The sequence below is a fragment of the Molossus molossus genome, unplaced genomic scaffold (assembly GCF_014108415.1).
Source record: "Molossus molossus isolate mMolMol1 unplaced genomic scaffold, mMolMol1.p scaffold_m16_p_1, whole genome shotgun sequence".
In the NCBI taxonomy this organism is placed as follows: Eukaryota; Metazoa; Chordata; class Mammalia; order Chiroptera; family Molossidae; genus Molossus; species Molossus molossus.
The window spans coordinates 181,485,534-181,506,934 of NW_023425344.1; the positions used below are offsets into that span (position 1 = coordinate 181,485,534).

A 21,401-nucleotide genomic window follows, 5' to 3' on the forward strand; every position below is an offset into this window, starting at 1 on the left:
TGAAAAATTAAGGAAAAAACCTAATTGATTTTAAGGTTTCAATTAGAAATTAAGCGTGGTGGATGTGCAATTGGACATCCATATATAACTTGTTTGCCTAGGTCCTCTTATTCGCTGAGTACACAAATTAATCCCAAAGTTCCCACTTGGATACCACAATTACAAATTATAAAATATGTGTACTTGTCACTGAGCCACAGCTGTCCCAAAACCAAGACAGCTAACATCTACCATTATTCCTTGCTTTTCTTCTTGTACAGTAGCCTTCAGACTATATATGATCTAACTTAAATGTACAGTAATACCATTCAGTTTTTTCCTTTTCAAATATCTTTCTTTTAATCAAAACAACTGGTCCTGAACTAATCTGATCAGACTCCTACATACTTTCTACCTCCTTCCAAAACACTTTTAAGTTCTCTTTAAAAAACCATCTAGAATCCTTGATTAAAGACTCCTACCATTTTCTAGACTCCTGTAGTTAACTCAAGAAACTATAACTGTAACGTAGTTGCTTCCCAGCAGTACTTAGTATAACTAACTTGGAGTAGCAGAAAAAAGCTTGGGCACTGTATGTGAGTTTCACCACTTAACCCTAGCTAAATTAGCTTGAGCAAATTACCATCAAACTCTCAGCCCGCATCTGAAATGTGCTCCAAAAACAAATCGCATTCCACTAACAATATCTCATTAATTTTTGGTGACAGACCCGAGTGTATCTAAATAAATAAATTCTTATTGAATGTAAATATTATCTTCCATTGTTTCATTCACTAGCAAAACTTGAGAACAGGGCTTAAAACAAATTTTAAGATTTTTCATGGAATTTGGAACAATACTAGCTCTCAGTAAGTGCTAAAAAGTTATTTTGGCTGGAGTTAATTAGATATAAACCATTATGGTGAATAAAGGACTCATTTGCTAGGTAAGAGAAAAACCTGCCCTGAACTAGGATGGCTGTCCCAAGTTGCTAAGAGCCATGGAAATCTCAAACTTCTCAGACTCTCAAAAGATGATTCTCTCAAAGATAATAAATGGAGTAGACTGAAGGGAGAGTAGGGTGCAAAGCATTTTCTCTCCATAATTATGCACCGAGATTTGCACTAAATATTGACACACAGTAAACGCTCCGTAATTCCATTATTAAAATGCATGCCACTGGAAGAAAAAACATAAGGAAGAAAAAAAATAACAGAGGCTGTCAGTTACAAGAGGTCGAAAGGTGTCCCTGGCCTGAGATCCGTAGGCTTTTAAGCATCAGACATGTGGACCGGCGGCACGGGGGTCCTAAGGTCAGCGGCCTTCCCCAAAGGTCAAGGATCTGTAGCCACGTTCCCTGCCGGGGCGGAGAACAAGGCTGGTACGCGCCCCCCCCCCCCGAGAATCTGTACCCCGAAGCCAGAAACACGGCGGCCCGTACACCCCCGCAGGCTCCAGGACAGGGGACGACCGGGTTGCCCCTGCACACAGCCTGCAGGATCATTGACCTGGCCGCGCCTTGCGGCCCCAAACCTCCCTAAGGGGCAGACCACCGGCCCCTCAGGCTCCCATACGCCTCAACGCAGCCCGGCCCCTGGATACTCACACTCACAGTCGACCCTTCTTACTCCATCAGACCGCCGAGGCCCGGGCGACGGAGCTTCCAGACGCCCCCTCACCCTGTTTTGGGTCCGGCGGCCCGCTCGGGACCTACTCCACGCCCGGCACTGCCGCCGCCGCCGCCAGTACGCAGGCGCAGAGCGCCTCGCGCTCTTTTTTTTTTTTTTTCCTTCCCCCTTTGCTGTCCGCCTTTCTAGCTTTATTTGAACACACGAAAGTGAACAACGGACACAGGGAAAGAAGCTTTACTCAAAAAGAACGGAACACGCCGAGAAAGGCCGGCTAGCTGTCAGAAGACTTAGCCCGCTGCCCCCGGACACTCCTGTGATCAGCCACCCAGGCTACTTTTTTCTGGGCCTCCCTCTTGCTCTTGCTTTTTCCTAAGTCCCCACCAATCCCTTTAGCTAATGGCAACGGTTTCAGCTCAATTTCCAACCACTCCTGCCTTGTAAAATTTACTAATGGAATTTTAAAAAGCTTTAAAACAGACAGACCTGATTTCAAATATTGACGTAGGAACTAATTTGTGACTTTGGGCAAAATTACAAATTTTCTTGGAACCTCAGTTTCCTCAGAATTAAAATTAAGATAATCTTATCTCTCAGGTTGTTGCTAGTTTTAAATGAGAAGACAATCCATCAATACCTATGATTATATTCTTCTTAATACCTCCTGTATTTATATTTATTATTAAACTTAGCTTACACACACATTCCACAGGATACTATTTTAGTCAGATAAACCAATTTACATTAAAGTTGATAATGGCGCCCGGCTGGTGTGGCTCAGTGGTTGAGCGTTGACCCATGCACTGAGAGGTCACCAGTTCAATTCCCAGTCAGGGCACAAGCCCAGGTTGTGGGCCTGATCCCCAGTGGAGGCCATTCATGAGGCAGCCAATCAATGTTCTCTCTCATGGATGTTCCCATCTCTCTCTCTCCTTCTCCCTCCCTTTCTAAAATCAATAAAGAAAAAAATTTTTTTTTAAATAAAGTTGATAATGGTGTGAAGAGTCACTCCTATTATTACTGAGCCTTTAATAATATCTATGTTTAACGAGACCTTCAATACCTCAAATCAAAGTGAGCAGAGGATTGAGCAACTATTCCAATTCTGTAATTGTGACATCACAAGTCCTTGAAACACTCTAGGTCTGGGGTATGCTACTTATCCTACTCTCCTTTAAAGATATACAATGGAAGAACTGCTTTACATATAAGCTGGGGGCCATAATCCAAGGGAAAATTTATAGAAGACGAAGGTCAGCTGTTGGTGAACATCAAGGTAATCCTAGATCAGGGTTTCTAAACCTTGGCACTGTTGGCAATGGGGAGATAATTCTTGTGCTGTAGTGAATTGTAGGATATTTAGCAGCAACCCTGGACACTAGATGCCTCTAGTGCCCCCCCCCCCCTTAACATCTTCTCCCACCCTCCCACCCCCATCATCTCAACAATTAAAAATGTCTCCAAACACTGCCAAAAGTCTCCTAGATGGCAAAAATACTCCTGGTTCAGAACCATGGCATTATCCTAGTTACCATCCCAAACCTAAATGAACTCAACCACACATTTTCTCCAATTCTATCCTCAAAAAGTGATTACTTCTTAAGAAAGCCTCATAGGAGAGCAGAACTTGTAAGATCATTTTTACCAACTGTATTCAGGCTCTCAACTGCTTACTAGTCCTATTACTTTTTTTTTTTTATCTGGCCAACTTGTTCTGGCACTTTCTACAATCTTCCAAATCTTTCCACTTTCCTTAAACCTCCCAATCTCTATTCTATCAGCAGTTTCACAAAGAAAACAGAGGTCATCAAATAAGAACTATTTAACTTTCTGTTACAAAACATACAAACTTACAGATACTTCCTTCTTATAAATGAGGAGGTATTTTATCTGTTTTCCAAAACATTCTCCCTGTCAGTGCTTTGGATTGTCTTTACTCTTACCATCTCAAGATCCTTTATCACTGATCCCACTTCTCTTTATTCAACTGCACTCTCTCACTTTTATCTTCCCTATCATGTTTAAGTTTCTTCTGTTTTAATTCTAATAAAACTAAAAACAAAACAAAAAACCTAGAAACAAACAAAAAACTTCAGCCTCGGCGTCCTTTTTCCTCCTCTGTCAAAGGCAAGCTTTCCAAAAGCATTCTATGACTTTCCCCCATTTCTGCATCTACTCTCATTCCAAACTGCTGCAATCTATCTTTCAACCTCATCGTTCTACCACATAACTTTTACTAAGATCACCAATGACCTCGATAGTACTAAATCCAAAAGGTATTTCTCATTTCATCTTCATTGACCCATTAGGAATAGACTACTTCTTTGAATCTCTCTCTTTCCCTCCTTAAAAAATTTCCAACACTGTTCTTTATTCTTAGAGGTGCTTGGAAGGATTCCCGTACCTGCTTAAAGCCCTTCCATTCCTACCTTTCAGTGGTCATAGTATAAAGAATAGACTCACTAGTCTAAAATGCAAGACATGCCTAGATCTAGACATGGGCAACTTTTAAAAATGTACACACACATACACTCTTTAACCGAAGATATATAATGAGTTCTAAGCCTCTAACCAGGATGAACTACAAAGAATTTCCAGAAAGCGCTGTTATTCTTGGCATAAGATGTTCCCAATGAACAGTCTGTAAAAGTCTATCGCCCGCCCTCCCACCCTCCCGGACTTCCGGGGGAACTCCTTATCCTTAATGATTCAAAAGTCACTTCCTCCAGGAACCCTTCCAGACACCCCTAAAAATAAGGTGTTATGTTTATTGTGCGCCAATGGTGTCTCGGATTTTCTATATGCTACGCACTATATTCTATCCACTGCAATTTGTTTATATATCTATTTCCCAGTCTAGACAAAAGACCCTGGAGGGCAGGGAAGGCATTCCATTTTTCTTCTTTCCTCACCGTTCATACCGTACAGTGCCTGGCATACAGTTTGCTCTCACTAAATGTTTGTTGCACGAACACTTCCCACCTGCCGGCGGGATTCCAGTTACCGGTTAACGGGTGAGTCCCCAAGCTCTCAGCCTGCGTGGCAAGAGATATTTAAACCGTGATTGGCTCCCACTGCAGGGGTGTGTTCGTGGCCACTGCGCCGGGTGAGTGCGCAGGCGTGCGACTCAGGCGCGCGCAGGCGCAAGAAGGGCGGAGCGCCTAGTAGGGTCTGGCGGTGTTCGAGCTGTCGCGGCCGGAGACGAGTGACCGGAACGGTTTGGTGAGTCTCCAGGAGTAGGACTGAGGGAGCTGGCCAGGGTGAAGATTGAATTCGCCCCAAGAAGAAAAGTATATCATGACGGTTGAAAAGTTGATGGGGTCAGGTTTTAGGGGACTAGGGGACGTTCTGACCCGCCTGGGTGGGTCGGGCCCGGAGCGAGGACGCGAGGCGCTGGGAGACTGTCCAGGGGCTGGCGGAGGAAGGGGTGGTGGGATGGTGATTTTCTGGACCCTCCCTTGAACCAGGCCAGGGTAAACCCCGACTCTCTCACCACCCATCCCCACCGTGTTGCTGTAGTAGGGGTTAATAGCCTGTCTGGTGACCACAGTGATCAGACAACTCTGATCTAGTTGTTGGAAGAAGGTCTCTGAGGTTCATGGCATTGGAGAGTCCATGCTCTCTAGGAAAGTCCATTCTTTCCTCCCGGCTTTATCCTAGACGAACACACACACACACACACACACACACACACACACACACGGGATCGGTAAAACGAATTCCACAATTCGGGGTTGAAGTATTGGAAAGTGCTGTTTTCACCTGTTCCTTTTTATTGTCATTAGACACCACAATGTTAGGAAAGGCAGGTGAGGGTAGAGGAAACCGAAAGATATTAAAGTTGGGAAAAGAAGATGAGAAGGGAATATTATTTTGCCTATTGCTACTTGTCCTCTCCTTTGGGGCGTGGGGCGGGGAACGACTGGGAGAAGGGAATTTGGATAGTAGCAGCTTCTGACAGTGTTCCCTCAAACTTGTGAAAATAATGTAGCTTCTTAGTAGCAAATATTTCAAGAATTAGGAACGATGTTATTTCATCTGTGTGGTGCCCTTTAAGACTGGTTTTCAGATGTCCCAGTAAAATCTTCCTCGTTCTTGTCCAGCCCAAATAACCACATTTGAAATTCAGGAGACATCATTAGCTAGAATACTTTAGATAATCGAATCTTAAAATAACTCATACTAAAATTTATAAAAATTAATATTTTTGCCACCATCAAAATTGATGTGTAAGCATCCAGTGATCACTTGTCATTCATTCTTTTGGTAAGAGGTAATGAGAAAGAACACATTTATGTAAATATTGGCAAATATGAGGAGAAACACTTCTTCTCACATTACCATGCTCCTTTGACAAGTCATGTGAAAGTAAATAAAATGATCATATAATTTAATCTACAGTTTGAATATTTATCAGTGTTTCTAGGGTGTTTTTTGTTGTTTGGTTAGGTGCTTGTCTGTGGATATGCACTAGAAAATTGCTGTTATCTTAGTTTCAGAATAGGAATAACTTATTATGATTTTCTTAATAGTACACTCCTATAAACAGAATTTCTGTATGCATCTTAGTATTTGTTGATTTTAGTCTAAGTGAATTTAAGCATAGGAACAAGCTCACTCAAGTAGAGGTCACATATTTTCTAATCATTGAGAACACAACTTTGAACCAAGAAGAAAGTTAAACAAACAAAAGGAAAACAGGCCCTGTTCCTCATGGGACAGCTGTTGGTACTTCACTTATCATATACCACCATCCTAAAATTTGCCTTTTAGAAGAGTATCTGTGTTATTATTTTACTTCATATTTTTAATGGGCTTTTAAAAACTTACACTCTTCCAAAGTGATAATCAGTGAAATCATGGTTTTGATGTATTTTATACCTTTTTCTAATATACATTATAGTTATGTGTAAATATTAAATACATAACTGTTGCTTATGTGACAGCTAAAACCATAGCTTGTTCTTGTTCTGTACTTTGGAAAATACTGCTTTGGGGCCTAATCTATTCATTTTTAAAAGAAAGTGAAAATTGGACTACCTAAACTCTAAGGCCAATGGACTTAAATTCTGTGAGCCCTATATTATGGCCTTCACTATTAGGACACAGTTTTAGTAAATTTACTTATTTGGTTTCACCAGGTGAGAGTAGATTAGAATAGCAAAAGGAAAAAAAAAAGGTGTTTATACTCTGAGATTTTTGTGAAATCCGCTGCCTTTCTTTCCCCCTCCAATTAAGGCACTTTCTTTTCCTCCTTTGGTTCCTATGTCTTAAACATTCTGGAAATCTATTTATTAACTCTGTTTGTACTCTGCATTATGTATATGTAAGTTAGTATTTATAATATATGATGTTGCTTGCATCCAAGAGTGCTGAACTTTACTCTAGGACCATATTTTGTTTCCAGGTTTGTAGATGGACAGAGGAGTAGATGACAAGGACTGGTATTTTCTTTGTTGTGGGGAGTGGCTTGAAACAGATAGATCCAGTGCCTCTAACAAATAGAGGAAGAGGTTTGTGGAGCCAGGAAACAGCATGTACTGTATGCACTCATTTAAATTGACTGATATTTTGGTTTATTTTAATTTAGGTTGTGTTGCTACTAAAATATTTAAATCACTGATCACTATATTTTTCTGGAATTCCCTCATCTTGTTGATTTTGTGAATTCTGTAACTTGGATTTAAAGTTTGTTTTACATTTATGTTAACAATGTTTTGAAAGTTGAGATTGTCAAAAATCTCAATTTTGGGATTGAGATGGCCCCTTGTTGCTTATAAAATAAAATCCAGACTTTTTGGTGTAGTATACAAAGCCCTTCACAACCTGTCTCCTGTCTTCCTTTTAAAGCCACCTTGCCCCACTTGTATGCATGTTGAATTCTTGCATGACTATTGAGGCCTTACATTGTGGTACTTCTTTGATAGTCTAAAATGACAGTTTCTTTAGGGTTAATCATGCTTGGATTTTCATTCCCAAATCAAAATCATGATAGATATTTAATAATTATTATGAAAAATGATAGCTTTCTTTATTGAGCACTATGTGACAGCCAAATGCTTTGCATGAATTAACTCAACCCTTATAACAACATTTGAAATAAGTATTATATTATTATTTAATGAGAAAACTGAATCACAAAGAAATTAAGTAAGCAATAATCAAGATTTGAAACCATTATACTGCCAAATATTGAATACTTAACCAGTACACTGTAGTGCCTTTTGTTTAAACAAGAATGCCACTCTTTTAATCTACTGCGGGGGGGATATTCTTTTTCAGGGACCTGAGTACTTATGCAGAAACTCTGTGGCATCTGACTCCTGGTATCAGAATATATGAGAATCTAATCAGAAAGCTTCTAGGCAAACTTGAAATCAGAGCCAAAATTTTGGATGGTTTCGGTGAATATTTCATTCTGGCAAGGTGAAGCCTTGCCAGTCATCCCCACCTCACGCTTGCTTCTTAGGCAAATATCATACCTAGGTCTGCCAGATTGTGTCTCTCTTCCCTGGAAAATGAATGTTGCATTTTTCTTTCTTTTAAATATGTTTTTATTGATTTTAGAAAGAGGGAGGGAGGGAGAGAGAGACAGAAGAAAAAGGAGGAAGAGCAGAAGCAGGAATGGGAGCAGGAACAGAACTTGAAAACTAGGTGTTTTTTAAGTTATAATAGGTGCTTCTGTAAAACCAAAGTGTAATTTTGGTCTTTTTGGTTCCTGTTTTTTGTTGATACTTTCTCACTCAGTATGCAATCATGTGCTTTAATCATGTGCTTCAGTGCTCTTTGAAACCAATATGTTGTGTTTAAAAAAATTTTTTTTCTTTATTGATTTTAAAGAGAGGAAGGGAGAGGGAGAGAGATATAGAAACATCGATGAAAGATAACACCAATTGGCCACCTCCTGCATGCCCCCCCACTGGGGATTTGGCCCACAACCTGGGCATGTGCCCTGACCAGGAATTGAACCAGCAACCTCTTGGTGCATGGGTCGATGCTCATCCACTGAGCCACACCAGCTGGGCTGAAACCATTGTGTTTAATAGGTATGATTTAGTGGTATACTTACATTTGCATTGTTTGGTTGCCTGACATAAGAATAGATAAAGCTGATCTTGTACAAGGAAGTTGAAAGGAAATGGGAAAGAGGAAGTAAAAGGAGGAAACTAGCCTTAACTTAAATTTAAATAAGACTCTTATCTAAATGCCTTCAGGAAGAATTAAATTTCCTGATGTGAGCATGGGTTCTTTTTGGCCTAACCTAGAGTATTTAGAATATTTTGGAATTCTGTGTACCTGTACTTTTTGTGTATGTGTGTGGACATTTTTCCTTCCTTCTTTTCTTCTTTCCCTTCCTTCCTTATAAGTGAACATTAAAAAATTTTTTTTTCTATTTTGATTTTAGAGAGAGGAAGGGAGAGAGAGATAGAAACATCAATGAGAGAGAACATTGAATTGTTGCCTCCTGCATGCCCCACACTGGGGATTGGGCCCACAACCTGGGCATGTGCCCTGACCAGGAATCAAACCGGTGACCTCTTGGTGCATGGGTCAACGCTCAACCACTGAGCAACACCAGCCAGGCATAAGTGAACATTTTTAACGTTTCATGTAAAAATGGAGTCTAAGAGCAAAAATATATTCCTAAAAAGAAACTAAATTATTTTACCCAAATGGTCCATATCTGAATTTCTTCTTTGTTCTCTGTAATCCTTTCTTCCATTCCTTCCATTCATTCTCCATTATTCATCTCTAGAGTCTTCAGGAAAGAATTGCTTAGGTGTATTGTGCATATACTTGTACTTCCTTAAGTGCCTAGAATGGTACCTAATAACTCACACAATGAAATACCAAGTATGAGGTAGGCATGATTGGCAAGACTTCACCTGCTTGAATAAAAAATATTCATCCAAATATTTTGGCTCTAATTCTAAGCTTACCTAGAAGCTTTCTGATTAGCTCCTCAAGCATTTTGATACCAGGAGTCAGATACTGCAGATAGAGAACGTAACAAATAACATGAGTATATAAATGCTCAGCTCAGTAATGTCATTCATGAGTCTTTACTCTGTGCTGGCACTGTACTAAGTATCTTATGTATATTAACTAATTTTATTTCTGAAACAACTCAGAGGGTAGAACTGTTAACCTGATGATTGAGGAAACTGAGACTTGAATAGGTTAAGTAAATTGCCTGGGTATCAGAGCTAGAATAAATTCAGGGTCTATCAGAATCTGTGTTATTAGCCACCACATGATGCTCACTCAATACAATTTATTAAATTATCTCATTTTATCCAGAAGTAACAAGCTTAGTCACAGGAGAATTAGTAACTGAAATCATACTCAACCCAACTAGCTCTTGACAGTAGTTCAACTGGTCTTAGCCTTAGGCTAAGAAGATTTAGTCCCACAGAGAGGCAGCATTTATGTTCATAAAACAACTAAAAAACGGAATAAAATGAAAAGAGAAACTATATATTTGGACACAGTGGAAAAGATTGCTTTATTTTCTGTATCCTAACTATAATGTATCATAAATTACACATTTCAAAAGAAACGGGGTAGTTTTCTTGATATCAAAACATGTTCCCTTACTTGGTAGATGTGTGAAAAACGTTTGGAATTAATTAAGAGGGATATATTCTAGAACTAGGGATTTTTTCTGCCAAGCCTACAGACTGGGCAGGCTACTGACTCCTCATTGCTCTTCATTCATTAGTATAAATGAGTTTTCAATTTTCCTTGGGAGGTACCATAGCTAGATGGTAGTTTTCACCACATTCTCTTCTGACAGCCCTGAACTACAGTTTCCCTCTTCAGTTGGGCTCTGGTATTACTTGCCTTCCAAAGACCACAGGCCTCTGCATACAACTGCTTTTTCTTCCTCAGCTACCATCAAGTCTGTTCCAAGAGGGCCCCCAACCCCCACCCTTTTCCTTGGCCCGTAAGGATTGTGTATTATAGAAAGAGCCTAAGAGCCTGAAGAATTGCATTTTATTCTCTTATCATAAAGGGACTAGATGATCTCTGAGGTTTCCTGTCAGAGACAGTTATCTGAGATGAGAATTAAACAGAAACATTGTTCCCAGATTAATTGATGGGTTAATTAAGCAGAATTTTCTGAGGCTAGTATTTTCCACATGGTCTTCCATGGAACCCTGTTTCCTTGGGACTAATAAAAATATTTTTGGAAGGAAGGATTTTATGGCCGTCTACATTTGACTGGGACAGCCACAGTTGAACAGGTTTCTTCACTGCTTCAGGACCTCTGATTTCCAACCAAGAATTTAATTATGCAGCCAGTCTGTGATGTCAGGAAAAATATAAAAATAGGAGGTTGGACGGTATAATAGCTCAATATCTTATTGTAGGAAGTCAGAGGATGATATTCAAAATTGAAAATGTCAAGAAACAACACTATAAGCATATGATTTAGAAACGTGGGGATAATACTAGAAAAACTAGTACTATTAAAAATTTTGCCTCTGGGGTCCTAGAAGTAGAAATTGGTTTGGGACAGGAGGGAGGACAGGAGAATTGCTATTTTTTTATTATTGTAGAACTATTTGACTTCTGATTTGATTAAAATTAAATATGAAAGAATATAAAATCTTCAAAAATAGTTTTGACTGGCTGAATAACATTTCATAATGTAGTTTATACCATAAATTATTCAGTCAGATCCCGTCATTGGTTGTTTAGATCACTTCAATGTTTTTACATTATAAATAATACTGGGACTAATGTATTTTTGTCTGTATCACTGATTTTTTCCTAAATTGCTAAAAGTGGAAAAAGGCCGAATAGGAATATTTAAAATTTTCTTGTATATATTGCTTATCTTTTGACACTTCATTTTTAAAAATCAGCATTTTATTTTCTTAAATAGTGGTCAAGAAAACTTTAATTTTATAGGCATGAGAATTGAAATACCCACAGACATCCTGGATGCTAGAAAAATACTATTTAGCTATGCTGGTGTGGCTCAGTGGATTGAGCATTGTCGTATGGACTGAGAGGTCTCAGTTCCTTTCCTGGCCAGGGCACATGCCTAGGTTTTGGGCTCGATTCCCCTTGTGGGGAGCGGGCAGGAGGCAGCCAATCGATGTTTCTATTTCTCTCTTTCTTCCTCACTCTCTAAAAAAAAAAAAAATCTATAAAAAACATATTTTTTAAAAAAGAAAAATATTTATATCGATATTTTTTGTGTCATTTGGAGCTTGCAACATTTTTTATCTTTTAGTTTTTCACTTCCTGTATTCTCTATGAAGAAAACTGGTAGTTGGTAAACAGAATAGAACAACCATGTTAAGAAATATACCTGCCCAGGCCAGATGGCTCAGTTGGTTAGAGCATCTTCCAGATATGCCAAGGTTTCAGGTTCAATCCCATCAGGTCATGTACAAGAATCAACCAATGAATGCATAAATAAGTGGAACAATAAATCGATGCATCAGTGTTTTTCTCTCTTTGTCGCCCCTTTCCTCCCTCCCTCCCCCCATCCTCTAAATCAATCAATGAATAAAATTTTTAAAAAGGAAATATATCTGATGCCCTTCTTCATTAAGGTCCAAGTACAGTCTGTGTTTACAGTAACTTCTTGGAATTCTGAAAACATAGCTTGACATAATTTTATAAAAGGGAGAAGAGTTCAAGTCTTTTTTCTTGTAAGCAAGAGAAAAATAGTTTTTTAACTACCACTTCTGGCTATTTTTCATTATAAATCAAAGGTTTGTAGTTATTACCTAACTTTTGCTGCTAATGAAGTCATAGACTATCCTGAAATCTGTCTATAAACCAGTGTATGTTTATAATTTTTGTAATGTTAAAGGTAATAAAGTTCTTTTTATAGAAAACTTAGGAAATACCTTATTGTATAAGGCAAATAAATATCACCTGTAAAATATTTTTCTTTTCTTTCTTTTTTTTTTTTTTATCCTCACCCGAGGACATTTTTCCATTTTTTGTTCAGGTAGAATGGGAGGGAGAGAGAAACATTGGAGGTTCACGCCCCTAGCGGGAACCGAACCCGGGTCTCTCAGGACCGCAGGCCGACGTTCTAACCGCTGAACCAAACCGGCCAGGGCTCACCTGTAAAATATTTTAAAACATTTTATTCCATCTCATTTAAGATGGGGTAGAAGTTTACATTTTGGCCTTTAGTTCTTAAAGTATACATATTTTTAAATGTAGCATTAAGATTTATTGATAGAGCCCTGACCAGTTTTGCTCAGTGGTTAGAGCTTTGGCCTGCGGACCAAAAAGTCGGGGGTTGGATTCCGGTCAAGGGCACTTACCTTGGTTGCAGTTTGTCCCTGGCCCTGGTTGGGGTCGTGCAGGAGGCAAAACCAATTGATGTGTCTCTCTCACATTCATGTTTCTCTGTCTCTCTCCCTCCCACTCCCCCTCTGCCTGAAGATAAATGGAAAGGAAGTATCCTTGGGTGAGGATTAAAAAAAATGCTAATAATAAAAAGATTTATTGATAGAAAGTAATAGTGTATATAACCTTGTGTAATGACCATTTTATTTTTTAGTTAATTATTATTTTAGTTATTTTGAAAGTTTATTTAGTTATGTTGAAAGTATTACAGATGTCCCTCCCTCCTTTTTTCCTCCATATTGACACCTTCCTCCTTGTGTCCATTGGTTCATATAAGTTCTTTGCTTTAGCTCTTCCCGCTCCCCAACTCCCTTCCCTCTGAGATTTGTCATTCTGTTTCCTACTTCCATTCTGTGTCTCTGTATCTATTTTGTTTGTCAGCTTATTTTGTTCATTATATTTTACAAATAAGTGAGATCATGTGATACTATCTTTCTCTGACTGGCTTATTTCACTCAGCATAATACTCTCCAGGTCCCTCCATGTCTTTTTTTTATTTTTTATTCTCACCTGAGGTGCATTTATCTTCAGATAGAGTGGGAGAGAGAGTGGGAGGGGAGAAAGAGAAAGAGAAACATCGACATGAGAGAGATTTGTTGACTGGATGCCACCCACACAACCCCAACCGGGGCTGGGGACAAACTGCACCTGAGGTGCATGCCCTTAGTGGGAACTGAACCCGGGTCTCTCCGATCCGTGGGCTGACACTCTAACCGCTGAGCCAAACCGGCCAGAGCCCTCCATGTCATCTTAAAGGGTAAGAAGTCTTTCTTTTTTACAGCTGCATAGTATTCCCTTGTGTAAATGTACCATAGCTTTTTTTTTTTTTAAATCTACTCATCTACTGATGGACACTTGGGCTGCTTCCAGATCTTAGCTATTATAAATAGGGCTGCTGTGAACATAGGGGTGCATATATTCTTCCTGATTGGTGTTTCAGGCTTCTTAGGATATATTCCTAGAAGTGGGATCACTGGGCCAAATGGCAATTCCATTTTAATTTTTTTTTTTCCATTTTAATTTTTTTAGGAAACACCATATTGTTTTCCATAGTGGCTGCACTTGTCTGCATTCCCACCAGCATTGTGCTAGAATACCCTTTTCTTCACATCCTCCCCAGCACTTGTTTGATGATTTATTGATGGCAGCCATTCTGGCAAGTGTGAGGTGATACCTCATAGTTATTTTAATCTGCATTTCCCTAATGATTAGTGTTGTTGAGCTTTTCTTCATATGTCTTTTGGCCATTTGTATATCCTGTTTGGAGAAGTGTCTATTCAGGTCCTCTGCCCCGCCCTTTTTTTTTTTTTTTTTAATATTTTTTCCATTGATTTTTTTATTTTTTAGAGAGAGTGTGGAAGGGAGGGAGGTAAAGAGAGAGAGAGAGAGAACATCAATGTTGAGAGACACACATTGATTGGTTGCCTCCCACACAGCCCTAGTCAGGTTCAGGGAAACCTGCAACCCAGGCACGTGCCCTTGACCGGAATCGAATCCATGACCCTTTGGTCTGAGGGCTGATACTTTAACTGCTGAGCCAAACTTGCCAAGGCATCTGCCCATTTTTTAATTGGATTGTTTGTCTTCCTTTTGTTGAGTTGTATGAGTACTCTGTGTATTTGGAAATTAACCCCTTATCTGATGTATCATTGGCAAATATGTGCTGCTATGCAGAAGCTTTTTAGTTGGATGTAGTCCTGTTTATTAATTTTTTCATTTGTTTCTCTTGCCCTAGGTGATGTATCAGTGAAAATTCTGTTACATGTGATGTCTGAGATTTTGCTGCCTACATTTTCTTCTAGGATTTTTATGGTTTCGTGATTGACATTTAAGTCTTTTACCCATTTTGACTTTATTCTTGTGTGTACTGTAAGTTGGTGGTCTAGTTTCATTTTTTTTGTATGTAGCTGTCCAGTTTTCCCAGCACCATGTATTGAAGAGACTGTCTTTACTCCATTGTATGCTCCTTCCTCCTTTGTCAAATATTAATTGAGCATAATGTCTTGGACCGATCTCTGGGTTCTCTGTTCTGATCTATTGATCTATATGTTTGTTTTTGTGCCAGTACCAGGCTATTTTGATTACAGTAGCTTTGTAGTATAACCTGAAATCTGGAATTGTGATCCCTCCAACTTTGTTCTTCCTTTTCAAGATTTCTTTAGCTATTTGGAGTCTTTTTGGGTTCCATATAAACTTTTGGAGTATTTGTTCTACACCTGTGAATTGTGCTGTTAGTATTTTAATAAGGATTGCATTGAATCTGTAGATTGCTTTGGGTAGTATGGACATTTTACTTTTTTTTTTTATACTCACCCAAGGACAATTTTGCATTTATCTTCAGATAGAGCAGGAGGGAGAGAGGGGGAAGAGAGAGAGAGAGAGACACATCGACTGGTCGCCACCCACATGACCCCAACCGGGGCCGGGGACAAACTGCAACCGAGGTACATGCCCTTAGCGGGAACCGAACCTAGGACTCTCTCGTCCACAACGCTCTAACCACTGAGCAAAACTGGCCAGGGCCTGACATTTTAATGATATTGATTTTTCCAATCCATGAATGTGTTATATGCTTCCACTTTTTTATATCATCTCCTATTTCTTTTTTCAATGTCCTGTATTTTTTCTGAGAACATGTCTTTTACCTCCTTGGTTAAGTTTATTCCTAGGTTATCTTAATTTTTTGTTGCAATGATAAATGGGATTGTATTTTTATTCTCTTTCTGTGTATTCATTATAGGTGTATAAAAATGCCAATGATTTCTGGATGTTGATTTTGTGTTCTGCTACTTTGCCAAAATCATTTGTTTTAAAAAAAATTTTTTTTTTCTTTATTGATTTTTTTAGAGAGAAGAAGGGAGAGGGAGAAATAGAAACATTGATGAGAGAGAACGTTGACAGGCCACCTCCTGAATACCCCCCTCTTGGGATTGGGCCCACAACGTGGGCATGTGCCCTGACTAAGAATCGAACTGGTGGCCTCTTGGTGCATGGGTTGATGCTCAACCACTGAGCCACACCAGCTGGGCAACCAAATTCATTTATTAAATCTAGTAGTTTTTTGCTTGAGTCCTTAGGGTTTTTCTGTGTACAATATCATGTCATCTGCGAATAATGAGTTTCACTTTTTCCTTTCCAATTTAGATGCCTTTTATTTTCCTTCTTGTCTTATTGCTGTGGCCAAGACTTCTAGTAGTATGCTGAATAAGAATGGCAAAAGTAGACATTACTGTCTTGTTCCTGTTCTCAAAGGAAATGCTTTTAGTTTTTGTCCATTGAGTATGATGTTGGCTGTAGATTTGTCATATATGGTCTTTATTATGTTGAGGTATGATTCTTCTATTCCCACTTTGCAGAGATTTTTTTTTAAATAAAAAATGGGTACTGGATTTTGTCAAATGCTTTTTCAGCATCTACTGATATGATCATATGAATTTCATCTTTCATTTTGTTTATGTGGTATGTCATATTCATTGATTTATGAATATTGTACCAGCCTTGCATCCCTGGGATAAATCCCACTTGATCGTGGTATATAATTTTAAAAAATATATTGCTGGATCCAATTTGCTAAGCTTTAGTTGAGGATTTTGGCATCTATGTTCATCAGGCATATTGGCCTGTAATTTTCTTTTTTGTAGTGTCTTAATCTGGTTTTGGGATTAGGATTCTGCTGGCTTCCTAAAAAGAGTTTGGAAGTATTCCTTCCTCTTGAAATTTTTGGAATAGTTGGAGTAGGATAGGTGTTAGTTCTTCTTTTAATGTTTGATAAAATTCCCCTGTGAAGCCGTCTGGACCAGGAATTTTGTTTGCTGGGAGTTTATTAATTACTGCTTCAATTTCCTTAGTTGTTATTGGTCTGTTCAGGTTTTCTGATTCTTCCTGGTTGAGTTTTGGAAGACCATACGATTCTAGGAATTTGTCCACTTTGCCTAGGTTGTCCAATTTGTTGGCGTATAATTGTTCATAGTATTTTCATATAGTCCTTTATATTTCTATGGTGTCAGTTCCTTCACCTCTTTCATTTCTGATATTAATTATTTGGGTCCTCTCTGTTTCTTGGTGAGTCTGGCTGAAGGTTGATTAATCTTATGTATTTTTTTGAAGAACCAGCTCTTTCATTGATCTTTTATGTTGTTCTTTTAGTCTCTATGTCGTATTTCCCCTGTGATCTTTATTATTTTCTTCCTTCTACTTACTCTGAGTTTTTATTTTTTGTTCTCAAAGTCTTTAAGTTATAGGGTTAGATAGTTTATTAGAAATTTTTATTGTTTCTTGAGGTAGGCCTGTAATGCTATGAACTTCCCTCTCAGGACTGCTTTCACTGTGTCCTACAGATTTTGTATTGTTGTGTGTTCATTTTCATAGTTACCAGGAACTTTTTTTTTTTTCATCCTCACCCGAGGACATTTTTCTATTTTTTGTTCAGATAGAGCGGGAGGGAGAGAGAGGAAGAGAGAGAGAGAGAGAAACATCGATGTGAAGGGACACATCGAGTGGCTGCCACCCGCACGACCAACCAGGGCCGGGGACAAACTGCAACCGAGGTACGTGCCCTTAGTGGGAACTAAACCCGGGTCTCTCTGTACTGCAGGCCAACGCTCCACCCGCTGAGCCAAACCGGCCAGGGCTCCCAGGAACTTTTTTATTTCTTCCTTGATTTCATTGGTAACCCATTCATTGTTTAATAACATGATATTTAGCCTACATGTATTTGAATGTGTTTGAGTGTTTTTATCATAATTGATTTCTAGTTTCATGCCATTGTGATCCAAGAAGATACTTGATATGATTTCAGTCTTCTTGAACTTGTTGAGACTTAGTTTCTGTCCTAACGTGTAGTCTATCTTTGAGAATGTCCCATGTGCACTTGAGAAAAATGTATATTCTGCAGCTTTGGGGTAAAATGTTCTATAACTATCAATTAAATCCATCTGATCTAGTGCATTGTTTAGGGTCTGTTTCCTTGTTAATTTTTTTGTCTATAAGATCTGTCCAGTGATTCAGTGGGTGTTAAAGTCCGCTACTAACTGTATTGCTATCGATCTCTCCCTTAAAGTCCGTCTAAGATTTTTTTATATACTTATGTACTCCTGTATTGGGCGCATATATGTAAACAAGGGTTATATCCTCTTGTTGGATTGATCCTTTTAGTGTTATGTAAATGCTCTTCTTTGTCCCTTGTTATGGCCTTTACTTTAAAGTCTACTTTGTTAGATATGAGTACTGCTACCCCAGCCTTTTTTTCCGTTCCATTTGCATGGAATATTTTTTTTCATCCCTTCAGTCTGTGTGAGTCTTTTGTTCTGAGATGGGTCTCTTGTAGACAGCAAATATGTGGGCCATATTTTCTTATCCACTCAGCTACCCAGTGTCTTATGTTGACTATTTTAAATCTCTAAAAGCAGTTCATTGTTTTCAGATATACTAACATTTTTTGATGTTGCCTTATGTTGTCTTGTACCAGTTATTAATTATAGCCAGGAGTACCAGTCTAGAGAAGTACCCGTCAACCAGAAACTTGGTTTAATTTAAACCTGTTTAATATCTGTCTTGACATGTGCAGACTCATGCCTGGCATGAAAATAGTTTAGATATATAGCCTATACAGCAGCGGTTCTCTACCTGTGGGTCGCGACCCCTTTGGGGGTCGAATGACACTTTCACAGGGGTTGTCTAAGACATAACAATAGCAAAATTACAGTTATGAAGTGGCAACAAAAATAATTTTATGGTTGGGGGTCACCACAACCTGAGGAACTGTATTAAAGGGTCGTGGCATTAGGAAGGTTGAGAACCACTGCAATACAATGTCATCAACTTTAATGTTCAAATTTAGCTTTATAGATGGAAGTTAATATTTAATAGCTATTATTTTCCGTTGCATTTACATAGATGTTATTCATATTTAACATTGTTGCTTTATTTTTGTTTTGCCTACTATTTCTATCTGCTTCCCTAATAATATTAAAAGAATGGCTAATACTTGATTACCAGCCATGCCTCAGGAACTGTGGTAAGCACTAAACACTTTGTATAGATCATCTTTTTTTTTTTTAATTTATTATTTTTTAACTTCTTTTTATTGTTGAATAGATTACAGATGTCCCCCTTTTTTCCCCCCTCTTTCTCCCCATCTCCCCACTTTCGCCCCCCTCCTGCCTTCCACACACTATTGTCTGTGTCCATTGGTTATGCATACATGCATATAAGTTCTTTGGTTTATCTCTTCCTGCCACCCCTGCCCCCTTTCCTTTGAGGTTCGTCAGTCTAACAACCAATTTGTACTTCTTTTTTTTTTTTTATCCTCACCCGAGGACATTTTCCATTTCTTGTTCAGATAGGGTGGGAGGGAGAGAGAGAGAGAGAGAGAAACATCGATGTGAAAGGGACACATCGAGTGGTTGCCACCCACATGACCCATCCAGGGCCGGGGACAAACTGCAACCGAGGTCCGTGCCCTTAGCGGGAACCGAACCCGGGTCTCTCTGGACCGCAGGCTGACGCTCTAAGGGCTGAGCCAAACCGGCCAGGGCCAATTTGTACTTCTTAATCCCTTCACCTTTTTTGCCCATCCCCTAAATGCCCCTCCCATTTGGCAACCAAGATAAAGTTTTCTGTATCTATGAATCTGTTTCTGTTCTGCTTCTTCATTTTGTTTGTAGATTTCATTGTTGATAGGTATGTATTTATTGCCCTTTTATTTTTCATATTTTTATCCTCTTGTTCTTGTTCTCAAGAAGACCATTTTATATAGTACGGGTTTGGTTGTGATGAACTCCTTTAGCTTTTTCTTGTCTGGGAACTCTTTATTTGTCCATTAATTCTAAATGATAGCTTTGCAGAATAGAATAATCTTGGTTGTAGGTCCTTGCTTTTCATCACTTTGAATATTTCTTGCCCTTCTTTTTTGGCCTGCAAAGTTTCTTTCTTTTTTTTTTTGGTACGTGCCCCTAGCGGGAACCAAACCTGGGACTCTCTGGTCCGCAGGCCAACGCTCCAACTGCTGAGCCAAACCGGCCAGAGGGAGAGAGGGAGGAAGAGAGAGAAAGAGAAACATCGATGTGAGAGAGACACATTGCCTAGTTGCCACCCACCTGACCCCCAACTGGGGCCGGGGACAAACTGCAACCAAGGTGCGTGCCCTTAGTGGGAACCGAACCTGGGACTCTCTGGACCATGGCCGATGCTCTAACCACAGAGCCAACTGGCCAGGGCTGCAAAGTTTCTTTTGAGAAATCAGCTGACAATCTTATGGGAGCTCCATTGTAGGTAACTAACTGCTTTTCTCTTGCTGCTTTTAAGATTCTCTCTTTGTCTTGAACCTTTTGCATTTTGAGGATGATGTGTCTTGGTGTGGACATCTTTAGATTCATCGTTTGGGACTCTCTGTGCTTCCTGGAGTTGTATTTCTGTTTCCTTCACCAAGTTAGGGAAGTTTTCTGTCATTATTTTTTCAAATAGGTTTTTAATTTTTTGTTCTCTCTCTTCTCCTTCTGGCACCCCTATAATGTGAATTTTGGCATGTCTGAAGTCGTCCCAGAGACTCACACTATTTCATTTTTTTTTAAATTCTTTTTGCTGTTTTGATTGAGTGTTTTTTGCTTCCTTATATTTCAAATTGATGGTTTGCTTCTTGCCTTTCCTACTCTACTATTGATTCTCTGTAATTTATTCTTTCAGTTAGTGCATCCTTCATTTCTGACTGGTCCTTTATTATGCTCTTGAGGTCCTCTCTAAGTTCCTTGAAGTTCTCACTAAGTTCTTTGATGTTCCCACTAAGTTCCTTGAGCATCGTTATAACCAGTGTTTTGAACTCTGCATCTATTAGATGGCTTATCTTCATTTCATTTAGTTCTTCTACTGGAGTTTTGTTCTGTTATTTCATTTGGGACATGTTTGTCTCCTCATTTTGGCTGTCTCCCTGTGTTTGTTTCTTTGTGTTAGATAGAGTTGCTATATCTCCTATGCATCGTAGAGTGGCCTATTGTAGTAGATGTCCTGTAGGGTCCAGTGGCACAGCCTCACTAACCACTCCAGCTGGGCCCTCGAAATGCACCCCTTGTGTGGACTGTACACCTTTCTGATGTAATTGAGTCTTGGTTGCTGTTGGCATGTGAGTGGGAGGGATTTACTCAGGCTTTTCAGCTGCAAGGACTGGCTATGCCCACTGACCACTGACCTCTGACTCCCTTGGAGGATCATCTGGGCAGGGGCCCACCACACAGAGCAAGCCTTACTTCAGCAGGGCTTTTGTACCCAGTGAGTCCAATTTTTGAGCGTGTCGCTTGTGGAGGTAGTTGGGTGGTGGTACTTTGACGTGGTCTGAAGCTGTCCACTGAATGTGTTGGCTCTGGGACAGGGTCAGCCACTGCCTGTGTTCTACCTGGGGCCACCAGGTATAAGATA

The 21,401-nt window shown here is 39.4% G+C and overlaps 2 protein-coding genes across 6 annotated transcripts in view; one reads left to right on the forward strand and one right to left on the reverse strand.

Moving 5' to 3' along the window:
- The window catches only part of ZNF106 (zinc finger protein 106), a 57,964-nt gene extending 56,247 nt beyond the window's left edge, over positions 1–1,717 (reverse strand). For all 5 annotated transcript variants that reach the window (XR_004958697.1, XM_036254648.1, XM_036254663.1 and 2 more), the window contains exon 1: positions 1,586–1,717. The gene's annotated coding sequence lies outside the window, so the exon portion shown is untranslated. The remainder of the gene's footprint in view (positions 1–1,585) is intronic.
- Positions 1,718–4,749: 3,032 nt separating this feature from the next.
- SNAP23 (synaptosome associated protein 23) overlaps positions 4,750–21,401 on the forward strand; it is a 38,734-nt gene continuing 22,082 nt past the window's right edge. The window contains exon 1 of the mRNA XM_036269809.1: positions 4,750–4,829. The gene's annotated coding sequence lies outside the window, so the exon portion shown is untranslated. The remainder of the gene's footprint in view (positions 4,830–21,401) is intronic.